This window comes from Mustelus asterias, chromosome 10, assembly GCF_964213995.1.
Source record: "Mustelus asterias chromosome 10, sMusAst1.hap1.1, whole genome shotgun sequence".
In the NCBI taxonomy this organism is placed as follows: domain Eukaryota; kingdom Metazoa; phylum Chordata; class Chondrichthyes; order Carcharhiniformes; family Triakidae; genus Mustelus; species Mustelus asterias.
In genome coordinates, this window is record NC_135810.1 from 67,631,005 (window position 1) to 67,644,650 (window position 13,646).

General features: G+C 43.6%; 1 protein-coding gene across 1 annotated transcript in view; it reads left to right on the top strand.

The window, feature by feature from the left end:
* Window positions 1–13,646, top strand: part of dlg2 (discs, large homolog 2 (Drosophila)) — a 945,868-nt gene that overhangs the window by 461,294 nt on the left and 470,928 nt on the right. The gene's annotated exons all lie outside the window — the stretch shown is intronic.

A 13,646-nucleotide genomic window follows, 5' to 3' on the forward strand; every position in this document is an offset into this window, starting at 1 on the left:
CGCTAGATATACAGCGTCGCTTACCCTCGCGTGGAGGACCCGGAGTCTGTCGTCGTCCGTGGTGACCGCTGCGGAGGCTTCGAGGTAGTCCTGAAAACATTTCAACCAGTGGTCGAAGGTGTTGGAGGCGCCCGCTGCACGTGGGTCCAGCGTAAGACGTTCAGGTTTTAACATTTGCTCCATGCTCTCTGTATCGTTTTCTTTTTTTCAACGACAAGAGTTCAATTAGTAGTTAATAAAATTGATGCGCGATATAACTCACGAGGCTAGAGATGCTCGACGAAATAAAGGCTTTTATTAACTACTACAATAGAGCTACCATATATAATACACGATCCCAGATTGAGGGGTCCCAGACAGAGCAGTGACCTTTATACCTCTCCCAGGAGGCGGAGTCCGACTGGGATGTACCATAATAACTATAATACAGGTAGAACAGCCCAACCCTAACCCCAACAGTAACATGTAGAACAACCCAACCCTAACCCCAACAGCAACTCATAGTACTGGCCAGACCCTGGCTCAGTACTACCTGGTGGGAACCAACGATGGTTCACCACAATCCTTCAGTTATACAGGGCATTGGAGTGACTACAACCCGAATACTGTATACACTTTTGGCCACCTTATTATGGAAGGATGTCAATGCATTGAAAGTGGTTCAGAGGAGGTTTTCTTGCTTGATTCCTAGAATAAGCGGGTTGTGTTATGAAGATAAATTAGACAGGCTTGACTTATTTCCACTAGAGTTTAGAAGCGTGACAGGTGACTTGATTGAAGTATATAAGATTCTGAATGGTCTTGACAAGGTAGGTGCGGAATGCATGTTTCCTCCTGTGGGTGAATTCAGAACGAAGGCCCACTGTTTTAAAATTAGAAGTCACCCTTTTAGGACAGAGATGAGGAGAATTTTTTCTCTGAGGGTTGTGCGATTTTGACACTCTGCTTCAGAAGGCAGTGAAAGCAGGATCACTGAATATTTTTAAGGCAGAAGTCAATAACTTGTTGTTAGGCAAGGGAATCAAAGGTTATTGGGGGTAAATGGGACTGAATGGCCTACTTCTGCTCCTATTTGTATGTTCATAAATTGGACCGACCACCCAACATTGGCTTAGACACTGGAAATTACAACAGCAAACCCTACCCAGTCGAACCTGAAAAGTCTTCCTCATTCACTGCTGGCAACTTGTGCCAAAATTGGGAGATTTATCCCACAAATTAGTCATATCTTTTATCCAATATCCCAGACTCATCCATTGCCATCCCTGAGAATGCCCTGTTCCACCAGTAGGACAGGCCAAGAGAGGTGGTGGCAAAGTGGAATGCATTTGGGAGGGAATGGTCCAAGGAGTCCTCAACATTGACTGCAGATCCTATGAAGTCTCATGGCATCAGATCAAATATGGGCAAGGAAATCTCCTGCTGTTTTCCATTTACTGCCCTCTCTCAACAGATTTATCAGTGTTCCTCAGTGTTTAACACCACTTGAAAGAAGCAATGAGGGCACATAATGTACTCTGGGTGTGAGGATTTCAATGTCCATCGCTAAGAGTGGCTTTTGGAGGACATATCTGTCATATTGAGCCTGCAGAAGGTAGTGAGAGAACCAACAAGAGGCAAAAATCTACTTGACCTTATCCAGATCAATCTACCTGTTGCAGATGCATCTGTTTATGACAGTATTGGTGGGAGTAACCACCACACCGTCCTTGTGGAAACAATCTTCACAATGAGGAGCTCATCCATTGTGTTTTGTGGCACTACCACCATGCTAAATGGGAGAGATTCAAAACTGATCTAGCAGCTAAAAACTGGGTATCCATGAGGCATTGTGGGCCATCAGCAGCAGAAATGTGTTCCACCATGATCTATATCCACATGGCCTGGCATATTCCTCACTCTTATCATTATGAGTAAGTCAGGTAACCAGCCCTGGTTCAATGAGGTGTGTAGGAAAGCATGCCAAGATTTGTATCTGACATTAAAAAATGAGATGCTAACATGATGAAACATGCTATACAACAGAAGCAGTATGCTATAGATAGAGCTAAGTGATCCCAGAACCAAATGAGCAGATCAACGCTCTGCAATCCTGCCACATCCAGTCATGAATGATGAAGTAAAGAAACAACCAGAGGAGGAGATTTCACACAGTGACCACATTGTGAGCAGCAAATGTAGTATACTAAATTGAATGAAATAATGTTTGCGGCCTTGGAGAATGAGAATGGAGGAGGTAAAAGAACATGTGCAATAAATCCTACACTTGCAAGGACAGTTGCTGTAGGGGAGGGTGGGGGGGGCGAAGGTTGTTGGGATGACTGAGGAGGGGACCAGGGTGTTGTGGAAGGAATGCTGAATGCTTCAGAATGTTGAAAGCGGACAGGAAGATGTGTTTGGTGGTGGCATCATGCTGCAGTTGGAGGTAATGGTCGAGGATGATCCAATGAATACGGAGACTGGTGGGGTGGAAGGTGAGGACAAGGGGAATCCTAATGTGGTTCTGAGAGGGTGAGTAGGAGTGAGAGCAGAAAAGTGGGAAATAGGTCAAACATGGTCACTGGTCCTCAACCACCATGAAGGCGAAATCTTCAGTTAAAGAAAAAGAAAGATATTAGAATGGAAAGTTGCAATTGCAAACAGATGAAATATAATCATAGAATCTGGGAAACTTCTGGTCAACTTCCTTATTCCCCAAAGTCTGTCCACTATCTGCAAGGCACAAGTCAAGAGAGCAATGAAATACCCTCTGCTTGCCCAGATGAGTGTCGCACCAACAACAATCAAGAAGTTCCACACTATGCAGGACAAAACAGCCACTTGATCAGTACCCCATCCACCATTCACTCCCTCCACCATTTGGCATCTTGCCAAAGCTTTTTCACAGTACCTTCCAAATCCAGAACCTTTGCAACCAGGAGGACAAGAGCAGTGGGGCACCACGACTGCATGTTCTCCTCTAAGTCAGACACTATCCTGACTTAGAACTATTTCTCCATTCCTTCACTGTATTGGGTCAAAATCTTAAGGGCTCTGCTCCCTGTGAGACCCCAAATCCTGGAAATACCTGGACTACCCAGTATGATGGGACTGCCTGTAGCCCCACCAGTGACCACTATTACAGGTGGTGTTGCTGGGACTACGGAGCTGCTGGCCATTCGACTGGCTGATAGCTCTCTAAGGTAGGCTTCTTCTCAAGAGAGAAGATGGAAGTCTTGGCTCATCACTTAACACTACTCCCAGAGTTAAATGGCTGTGGGGCAGGTGTTAGGAGCATGATGGACATAAGAACTAGGAGCAGGAGTAGGCCATCTGGCCCCTCGAGCCTGCTCTGCCATTCAATAAGATCATGGCTGATCTTTTTATGGACTTAGCTCCACTTACCCGCCCGCTCACCATAACCCTTAATTCCTTTACTGTTCAAACATTTATCTATTCTTGCCTTAAAAACATTCAATGAGGTAGCCTCAACTGCTTCACTGGGCAGGGAATTCCACAGATTTACAACCCTTTGTGTGAAGAAGTTGCTCCTCAACTCAGTCCTAAATCTGCTCCCCCTTATTTTGAGGTTATGCCCCCTAGTTCTAGTTTCACCCGCCAGTGGAAACAACATCCCTGCTTCTATCTTATTTATTCCCTTCATAATCTTACATGTTTTTATAAGAGCTCCCCTCATTCTTCTAAATTCCAATGAGTATAGCCCCAGTCTACTCAGCCTCTCCTCATAAGCCAATCCTCTCAACTCCGGGATCAACCTAGTGAATCCCTCTGCACCCCTTCCAGTGCCAGTATATCCTTTCTCAAGTGAGGAGACCAAAACTGTACACAGTACTCCAGGTGTGGCCTCACCAGCACCTTATACAGCTGCAACATAACCTCACTGTTTTTAAACTCCATCCCTCTAGCAATAAAAGACAAAATTCTATTTGCCGCCTTAATTACCTGCTGCACCTGCAAACCAACTCCTTGAGATTCCTGCACAAGGATATCCAGGTCCCTCTGCACAGCAGCATGCTACAATTTTTTACCATTTAAATAATAGTCCGTTTTGCTGTAATTCCTACCAAAATGGATGACCTCACATTTACCAACATTGTACTCCATCTGCCAGACCCTCGCCCACTCACTTAGATTATCTATTTCTCTTTCAGCGTCCTCTGCACACTTTGCTCTGCCACCCATCTGCGAATTTTGATACACTACACTTGGTCCCCAACTCCAAATCATCTATGTAAATCATAAACAATTGCGATTTATTCCCTGACTTAGCTAAAGGGGAAAGCAGACTGGACTAGAGAGACCAATTGGGAGGGTTAAAAGATGGGGGAGGGTGGGATATGAGGTGATCTTGGAGAGGGCTGCTCTGATGGACCAACAGGATCTGCAAAACCTTAGGCCACACCAGCCCACACAGCTGCCAGGTTTCTGAACTGGCATAGGCTTTTCCGTGTGAGTATAATACATGAGGCCACTTAAAGGTCTCGTATGCTAAAGAGTGGGCAGCCCCCATGGCCCCAACAATTTCCACAGAAGTGTTTCCCCTCCAACACTTGGCCCTTTCTTAATCTGAAACCCATCAGTGGGTTTGATGATGGGGCATGTAAGATCTGGTGGGTGCTGTGCCATCCATCTACCCACCGGCTTCTGCTCCCATCGCAATTAAAGGAGATTGGGGAAGTCATGCTTGGGCTTATTAGAGTCATAGAGGTTTATAGCATGGAAACAGGCCCTTTGGCCTAACTTGTCCATGCCGTTCAGTTTTTACCACTAGCTAGTCCCAACTGCCCACATTTGGCCCATATCCCTCTATACCCATCTTACCCATGTAATGCTTCTTAAAAGACAAAATTGTACCTGCCTTTACTACTGCCTCTGACAGTTCGTCCCAGACACCCACCACCATCTGAGTGAAAAAATTACCCCTCTGGACTCTTTTCTATCTCTCCCCTCTCACCTTAAACCTATGCCCTCTAGTTTTAGACTCCCCTACCTGACCTATGCCCCTCATTATATTATAGACCTCTATAAGATCACCCCTAAGCCTCCTATGCTCCAGACTATACAGCCTCACCTTCTAACTCAAACCATCAAGTCCTGGTAGCACATAGAAAATCTTGTCTGCACTCTTTCTAGTTTAATAATATCCTTTCTATAACTGGGTAACCAGAACTGTACACAGTATTCCAAGCATGGCCTTACTAATGTCTTGTACAGCTTCAACAAGACGTCCCATTCCTGTATTCAATGGTCTGACCAATGAAACCAAGCATGCCGAATGCCTTCTTCACCACCCTGTCCACCTGTGACTCCACTTTCAAGGAGCTTTGAACCTGTGCTCCTAGATCTCTTAGTTCTATAACTCTTCCCTAACACCCTACCATTTACTGTGTAGGTCCTGCCCTGAATCAATCGACCAAAATGCATCACCTCACATTTATCTAAATTAAACTCCATCGGCCATTCATCGGCCCAATTGATCAAGATCCCGTTGCAATCCTAGATAACCTTCTTCACTGTCCACTATGCCACCAATCTTAATGTCATTTGCAAACTTACTAGCCATGCCTCCTAAATTCTCATCCAAATCATTAATATAAATACCAAATAACAGTGGATCCAGCACCGATCCCTATGGCACATCGCTGGTCACAGGCCTCCAGTTTGAAAAACAAACCTCTACCATCACCCTCTGACTTCTGTCATCAAGCCAATTTTGAATCTGATTGGCTACCTCATCCTGGATTCCGTGAGATTTAACCTTATGCAACAACCTACCATGCAGTACCTTCTCAAAGGCCTTGCTAAAGTCCATGTAGATAACGTCAACTGCACTCCCCTCATCTACCTTCTTGGTTATCCCTTCAAATAACATGAAACAAATTCGTGAGACATGATTTTCCACTCGGAAAGCCATGTTGACTGTCCCGATTCAGTCCTGTCTCTCAGAATACCTTCTAACAACTTACCCACTACAGATGTTAGGCTCACCAGTCTGTAGTTGCTAGGCTTTTCCCTGCAGTCCTCCTTAAACAAAGGCAAACATTTGCTACTCTGCAATCTTCAGGCACCTCACCTGTGGCTGTTGATGATTCAAATATCTCTGCTAGGGGACCCACAACGTCCTGGGATACATTTCATCTGGTCCCAGGGATTTATCTTCCATTTACCTTGATGCGCTTTAAGACTTCCAGCATCACCTCCTCTGCAATATGTACACTCCTCAAGACATCACTATTTATTTCCCCAAGTTCCCTAACATCCATGCCTTTCTCAACAGTAAATACTGATGAGAAATATTCATTTAGGATGTCACCCATCTCTTGTGGATCCGCATATAGATGACCTTGTTGATCCTTAAGAGGCCCTACTCTCTCGCTAGTTACTCTTTTGCCCTTTATATATTTGTCGAAGCTCTTTGGATTCTCCTTTGCCTTACCTGCCAAAGCAATCTCATGTTCCCTTTTTCACCTCCAGATTTTTCTCTTAACTCTGTTCTGACAACCTCTATACTCTTCGAGGGATCCATTTGATCCCAGCTGCCTATGCATGCCATATGCATCCTTCTTCTTTTTGACCAGGGCCTCAAAATCCCAAGTCACCCAGGGTTCCCTACTTCTACCAGCCTTGCCCTTCCCTCTAAAGGGAATATGCTTACGCTGAACCCTGGTGAACACAATTTTGACAACCTCCCACTTACCAGACATCCTTTTGCCTTCCCACAGACTCCTCCAATTAACTTGTGAACGTTCCAGCCTGATACCATCAAAATTGGCCTTGCCTTAATTTAGAATTTTAACTTCTGGGCCAGACGTATCATTCTCCATAGCTATCTTAAAACTAATGGAATTATGGTCACTGACCCCAAGTAATCCCTCACTAACACTTCTGTCTCCTGCCCTTCCTTATTTCCCAAGAGGAGGTCAAGTTTTTCCCTCTCTCTCGCCAGGCCATCCATATACTGAATGAGAAATTCCTCCTGTATACACTCAACAAAGTTCCAACATTGACTGGGACAGCCATTGCATTAGGGGCTAGGATGGAGAGAAAAGTTAAAGTCCTCTGCTATTACCATCCTATTTTTCTTGGAGCTATCTGTAATTTCCTCACATATTTCCTCCAGCACTTCTGCCCCTCCCTGAGCCACGTTTCAGTAATAACTATAATGTCCTAGTCCCATGTTCCTATTGAGGCCTTTAAGTGGCCAATAAGTGGACTGAGATCTGAATATACCAGGTCATGAGGTCTACAGGAAGACAGGTGGATGTAGAATTAGGCTGAAAGGATGAAATCACCTCTAAGATAAAAGGGATATAAAGAGAGTTTAAGCAGTTATTGAAGATTTCATAGGTAGAATTCAGAAATAGAAGGGGATTTACGATGCTACAAGGAATTTGTGTCTAGACTTTTTGGTAGAAGCTGTGAATTGACAAAGTATTAATGCAGTGATTAGACAAATATACATTCAAGGTAGAGTGGTTTTACTAAGGAATTTTAACTTCTGTATAGATTGTTATAAGCAGTCAATTGCATGTCAGAAAACTAGCAAATTTCTTGTGTGTTCAGGATAGTTTTCTGCAACAATATGTCCTCAAACTAACAAGGGGACAAACCACATTGGACAGAATAATGAGTGCTGAGCTGGAGTTAGTTAACAGCCTAATGGTGTGTGAACATTTATGTAAAGAAGAATTGCTAAACAGCGACTAAGATCCTAAATTTAGATGAGGTTGGCTTTCACAAAATGAGACAGTGAATTCCCACAGTAAACTTGGCAAATCTGTTAATAAATGAAATGACAGAAGATGAGTGGGAAGTGTTCAAAAAAGATTAAACATGACACAGATCCCCTAAGGATCAAAAGATCTCCTTGGCAAACAAAAACAATTAAAAAGGTCAGGGATGACATAAAACCAAATGAAAAAGCATACAAGAATGCAGAAAAGAAATTACAGATTCTCATGAATGAGAGGGATACAAAGCATAATAAAGAATTACAAAATGGATAGTAAATGTTTCAAAAGGGGAATACGAAAAGAAGTTTGCAGGAGATATCAATACCAACACACAAAAATTACAATTACAAGAGTAAAAGGAGATGGTCAAGATCAATGCTGGTTCTTTAAAAACTGAAAATGCTGATATTATAAATGAAAATTAAAAAATGGTTACTTGGAATTAACATGCAGGATATGCCAAGTAAACTAATACTGAATCAGGCTCGGGAACTTACCAAAATTAATGGCACTGAAGAGTGACAAATCCCCTGGGAAAGATGGTTATTATCCCAGATTTAAGTGAATAGGCGAGAACATAGCTAGTCCATTACTATTATCTTTCAAAGTTCTCTCAAATTGGGAACCGTTCCTTTAGATTAGAAAATTGCAAGTTACTCTGAAATTCAAGAAAGGTGAAAGAGACAGAGAGAAACAAAAGAATTATAGATCAGTCAGCCTACCATCTGTTTTCTAAAAATTATTGGAGTTTTTTTTATTCATTCATGGGATATGGGCGTCACTGGCTAGCCTGCATTTATTGCCCATCCCTAGTTGCCAAAGAGCAGTTAAGAGTCAACCACATTGCTGTGGCTCTGGAGTCACGTGTTGGCCAGACCAGCTGAGGATGGCAGATTTCCATTCTTAAAGGACAGTAGTGAACCAGATGGGGTTTTCTGACAATCGACAATGGTTTCATGGTCATTAGTAGATTCTTAATTTCAGATCTTGTCATTGAATTCAAATTCCACTATCTACCATGGCGGGATTTAAACCCGGGTCCCCAGAACATTAGCAAAGTTTCTGGATTAATAGTCTAGCAATATGACTAGGCCATCACTTCCCCGATGATCTGTAATTAAGGATGGAATCTCTAAACACCTTGAATATTTTGAGCTGATTTTAAAAAAAAGTCAACGTGGCTTTGTAAAGCGTAGGTCATGTTTGATGAACTTGCATGAATTTTCTGAACAGGTGACTAAAATGGTTTTTGGATGTTACAAATGGGAGATTTCATAAGATGTTATGGGACTGTGTCTTTAGTTAGGATAAAATGAAGGAATGAAGAGATCATGTGACCTGTTCTGAATTCTGCTGACGACAAGTCTGGGGAGCTTGGCTGTTACAGATTAAAAGGGATCCCAGTTGTTTTACTGGGAAGAAGGTGCAAGGTGATCATATCTGTAGATAATGGCAAAAGCAACTATGATGACAGTGAATAGGCTTTTTCCAAGTTCCAGGGATATGTTAACAATGTCAGATTGTGAATGGTTATTATTAATCTGTCTATTTAATTTCAAGATTGAATAGATTTGGGGATCCAAAGGATAGCTAAGCAGCATTTCTACCTGGATATGAGGCCTATGTGATTCATAATGCATGGAGATGAGCTTTGAATGGGAATAGTGCACTGGAAGTCATTGTAGAATCAGATTACAAGAGTCTCTGAATGATATTCTAAATATCACAGTTTTGTCTGCAAGAGTGCAAGAGAGAAAGATCAGAAAGATAGAGGTGATAGGTTTCTATGATTCACCACATAAGAATATGGGTGGGAGCTCACTGGAGGCTCCAGACACCAGAGGCTACAGTACTAGGGCAGCAGGAACAGCTAGAGGTGCAGCCTGTGGCTGGGCAGAAAACATAGAATGCAAATGGGAACTGATGCAGGAAAGAGGCAGAACATGGAATGTCTCACATTCTAGAGTCTTCAAAAGTTGCACTAACTGCCTGCAGTTGTTGGAATGCCAGTGCTAGAGAAGACTGTGTTCTTTCCAGGAGTCCGTCACAGGCTTTTGGGTGATGCTGCAGGTCAACCTACAACTCGATTTGGGTGAGCATTCGATGCCACTGGTGCCAGAAATCACTGAGGCATTAAATTCCTACACATCCTTTTTTCAGGGACATTATCGATAGCCATACATTGCTGCATCAAGAAAGTTACAACTGCACTGTTTAAAAGGGTTGGAGAGTTTTTTGTGATTCCGAATTCATTTAATGTTTAGCTATTATGCAACCATAGGAAGTGTATCCTGCGTGTGTGCACCTGTTTCCCAGGATGTGCTCGTGGTGAGTTTGTGCTCCGGCATTTTCAACTGTCATTGACTGTTAACACTGGTGAGAAAATCAAGCACTGAAGTTAAGGCACAATACAATGCCTGCTGTGGCTCCTCCAAGGCCACAGACAGACAACAGACTTTCTAGACTCTTCTGGGCCTTGCAGTTTGACCTAGCAAGGATCTCAAGAATCATTGCTGTTTACTGCACTCTTTACAATTTTGCGCAGCAAAAGAAGGAGGCTTTATATCCAGAACACCTGCACATTTTGTCAGAGCCTTGGAACAGTTCACTAGGGAGGTTCATAAGAGCCTTATTCACAGTCAATTCCTCCATCCAAGTGGTCCAGAAATATCAGACATACAACCACCACTGGTGATATTTTCCCCTCCCTCACCACCTAAAATTCCACCAATCATCAGACAGTCTCACCATGTCCGTTGCCCCATCCACAGAGATGGCCACACAATGATGTTGCCTACACAGGCATATACTTAAAGGGACGAGGGGAGACCACAAACAATAAATACAGAACACCGAAAAATAATTTAATTATATACTGTAGCTAAACATGAGCATTGAAGGCATATACACTTGTGCCATCATGATGCAACCAAGTAATCTTCTGAAATCACTTTGATTGGTGTGATGAGGTGCAGCCCCTGTATCTGCAGCTGGGCTGGATGTAAACTGCTGGATGTCTCGCTACCTGAGCTGACCTTCATAGCCTTTCTTTGGGTGCCCAAAGCCTTGAAGACCCCACTATGCTGATGGGCTCTCTCATCAGAGCAGAGGCCTTCTCTGTGGTCTCACGCACTGAAGACAGTGGGGTTAGTGGCAGCGGAGGAGAGGTGCATTTGTCCAACCTTGATTGCCAGGAGAGAAACCCTCAGATTTGACAGTTGGGCCACTGCTGCATTGAACTCATGGCCAAAGAAATGGTACACATGTTTGAGCTCATACCTGGCCGTTACTGATTGACATGCAGGATTTGGCTTTCCATAACTTTTGTCAACCTCTCCATGGAGGAACCCTTGCACTCCCAAACCTAAGACATTGCAGAACTCATGTCCTGGACAGACTCCTCCATCATCTGTGGATGTCTGCACAATGCCTCTGCCAACTCCACTAGATGCTCCCCAGTTCTTGGCTGCAATTCCAGCAGGTTCAGTGTAGTCAGTTTGGTTGAAATCATAGGCCTGTCATCAGCTTGGGGTTCAGCATGAGCCTGGACTCTAGCAGGACTCTTGGCTCTCTCAGACTCCATTAGCTGCCCCTACTTGGTGACACACTCACCAGATTGTGAACCCAAGCTGCGTTGTGAACATATAGGAATTAAGAGTTATGATGAGCGGGTGGGTAAGTGGAGCTGAGCCCATGAAAAGATCAGCCATGATCTTATTGAATGGCGGAACAGGCTCGAGGGGTCAGATGGCCTACTACTACTCCTATTTCTTATGTTCTTATATCCTCACTGAGTAAGTGTATTTGCATTGGTGGATGGTGCGGGGGAAACATGTGACACTGTATCCTCAGAGGTCGAATGCAGGATTACGGCTGAGGCAGCTAATGTCCCTTGGGTCCAGAATCTGCATTTATTCTTTTTTTTTATTCATTCGTGGGACATGGGCATCGCTGGCTGGCCAGCATTTATTGCCCATCCCTAGTTCCCCTTGAGAAGGTACTGGTGAGCTGCCTTCTTGAATTACTGCAGTCCATGTTCTGTGGGTTGACCCCCCCATTGCTGTTAGGGAGGGAATTCCAGGATTTTGACCCAGCGACTGTAAAGGAACTGCATGGAGAAGACAAATAATTCGTTTAAAATCCTTGTCAATCATTCCACCAATTCATGTGTTTTGTGTGCCCCCTTATCCCCATGGGCTCACACCACCTTCAAGTCTTCTTCATTCTTATCACCCATGTCTCTGACCTTTTCATCAGTTGCCCAGTTGCCCACTCTCTGGCTAGCTGCAGAGCCTCCATCTCTGTGACCATCATTGTCTTAAGGTCTGGTACATCTCCACCAATGTTTGCCCTAATCTGGTGTTATGGGCCTTTCTGTAAGCAGAAGGGTAAAGTGGGTATCCAGACAATAATCTGTTCTTTTGCCCACTCTCCTGGCATCCCTTAGGACCATGATGCATCCTTCCTTAGGTCTCTCTCACACATCCACCCATAACAGCATTGGAACATCCTGTCAATCCTGGGGCATTCCTTTCTTTCTCACTCCTATTTGACTCCTTCCCCATTGAAACCCCTCCCATCCTATCCACCTGACAGCCAATTCTTATACTCTTGACTCATCCATGCGGTTTGCAGGAAGTCATTGACCCATTTGTGGCATTGGATGCATTGCGCTGCTGGACCCAATTATATATTGCACCATCCCTGGGCTGCCTGAAGGAGAAGCTGCAGGGAGGCGTCACTAAACTGTAGGTCCGTTTGTTTTGAGATCTTTGATATTTCCAAGATTGATGACTTTTGTCTCAGGATCTTTTCACATGGTTTCAGACACTGACAATTTTGTTTATGTAGCTCTCACTTGAGAATCAATAGCTTGCTTTTCAAAACTTTTGCTTTGCAGCTGAAGGCTTGATATTATCTGCACTGAGGCTGATACCTGCTTTCCCAATGCCAGGTACACACAAATAACTGCAGGCAGGCCAGACTAGCATTTAAAAATGGCAGCAGACAACGTGAGGCTGGCAATCCATCCCATGATACAGCAGGCCCTGCACAAGGAGAGAGTTAATTGGCTGGCCATTGTGTAATGCACTCACCCGGCCAGTTCTGCTCTGAGTGCCATTGCCATCCAATTCCAAGTCTGCTGTCAGATCTGTGTTGCGCTAATCAAACTCCTCTGGACTTCCAGAAGGAACTCGACAAAGTCCTTCAGTCAGACTGTAGCTACAGTAAAGCTCATGGAAATGAAGGCAAATTACTGAACTGTTCAAAAGAATGGCTGAGCAGCTAGAGTAAGAAGTCTCACAACACCAGGTTAAAGTCCAACAGGTTTATTTGGAGCAAATACCATAAGCTTTCGGAGCAATATTTGCTACCAAATAAACCTGTTGGACTTTAACCTGGTGTTGTGAGACTTCTTACTGTGCTTACCCCAGTCCAACGCCGGCATCTCCACATCATGAGCAGCTAGAGGCAGAGAGTGGCAATTCCACAGAGAGTTGTATTGGGGCCTCAACCATTCTCTATTTATTTTCTACTCGGATAATGAGTTACAGATGGCACAAATATAAACAGTGTAGATGGAAGCATAGCATTAAAAAGATATATTAATTTTTAAAAAATGGGCTAAATTTTGGTAAATTACTTTCAATAATGGCAACTGTGAGGTCTTCTACTTTGGAGCCAAAAAGGATAAATCTGAGTATTTTCTTAATGGTTAAAGGTTAAAATCAATAGAGATGCAAAGAGGCTTAAAGGGCCTATGTGCATAGATAAGTAAAATGTCATGAACAGGAACCAAAAGTACCAAAAAGGCTAATGGAATGCATAAATAACAAACTTGTGATTGCATTTACCATGATGCCAAAGGTTGTCCCAACCCTGTACTGGGAATAAATAAAACAATTAAAGTGC